This window comes from Vicugna pacos, chromosome 15 (genome assembly GCF_048564905.1).
Source record: "Vicugna pacos chromosome 15, VicPac4, whole genome shotgun sequence".
In the NCBI taxonomy this organism is placed as follows: domain Eukaryota; kingdom Metazoa; phylum Chordata; class Mammalia; order Artiodactyla; family Camelidae; genus Vicugna; species Vicugna pacos.
In genome coordinates this window covers 46732772-46734319 of record NC_133001.1, presented here as the reverse complement: position 1 = coordinate 46734319, position 1548 = coordinate 46732772, and positions in this window count along the sequence as shown.

Here is a 1548-nt window from a genome sequence, read left to right as displayed (position 1 = left end):
TCTGAAAAGTGGGACATGAATTGCTTGACATGCATTGTCCTATTTCTCCTTAATAACAATACAGAGGAGGAGTCATTCCTGGAAAAATACACGATGCTACAGTTGCGCTTTTGAATATATTACATGTATTAAGAGATACAGATTGAACACGTCTCCTTTCCACATTGTGGAAAGAAACAGACATTGAAGCCTAAGAAAAGTCCACCATAAACATACCGGCTATGCAAAAAACAAACAAACAAGTGGTTTCAGTATCAATAGAACAAGGAGTCACGGAGAAAGCAAAGATTTGGGTGAAGACAGATACAAAGAGAAGGCAAGATAGAAAAATCTGTTTAAAGTCTCAAGAAGTAGTTTTCAATTGAGGGTGATTTTGCACCCTTCCTCCCCCTAGGGAGTATTTGGCAATGTCTGGGGACATTTTTAATAGTCATGACTTAAGAGATACTGCTTGCATTTAGCGGGTACAGGTTAATGCTGCTAAGTAGTAGACAATGTGTTGTATATGTTGCTATATACTCCCTCACAGCCAAGATTCACTGGCTCAAGCGCCCGCCCACAGTGCTGGGATTGAGAGACTCTGCTCTGAAGAAAGGTTGATGGTTGAAATCAAAGGGATTCATCATCAGAGCTGACCCTACAGGAAACTGCATCATGCATGAGATCTAATTGAAAGGCTTTTTGCTAATTCAGAAGAAATGCAGACTATGCCCAGAAAAAGTATATTACATATAGAACAGAGGAGATAAGACCCAACCTATGAAAAATAGATATATATATATATAGAGAGAGAAAATTAAGACAGAAATATAGAGAGGAATAATAGATTAAAAATTTACCCAAATGGAAGGATCAGTTTGGTCTAGGCAAAAAAGACATCCTTTGATTTGTAACAAAACGTGTTAAAAAAAAAAATCTAGGTGTAAAATAAGGATAACTTCATTAAAGAAAATCCAGTCTGGACCTCAGATTTCTCCGAAGTAAAATGCCAAAACAAACAAACCAGGACTCCACAGACAAAAACAAACAAAAGTCCCTGGAGCAATGTCCATAGAAATTTAAGGAGAAAAGCTTCAGTTAAATAAATATGTACCAGGAAAAATGGATATATGCATGTTCATGAATGACTGAAGCATTATGCTGTACACCAGAAACTGACATAACATTGTAAACTGACTATACATCAATAAAAATATATTAAAAAATTAAAAAAAAAGTTGTGTACCAAATAAATAGCCATTCTTCCATAGGCAAGGAAAGGTACTCTAATTCCATGTTTTCAACTAAAAAGTATGAATATTCCCAGCCAACAACAACAGCGAAGTTGGGAAGTAATAATTTAGGGTAGCCATGCTATCAAAAGCCTGCTTGAGTATTAGAAACAGATAAAATAATTAATTGGAATTTTGATAACAAAGTGAAATTCACATATTAAACTTATTCTTAAAAGTTAAATGGTATAGACATCCTTTATGAACAGTAACCTACATGTAACATTCAAAATGAAATACCAAAAACTAAAGTGACTTACCTGAAATGATGAATACA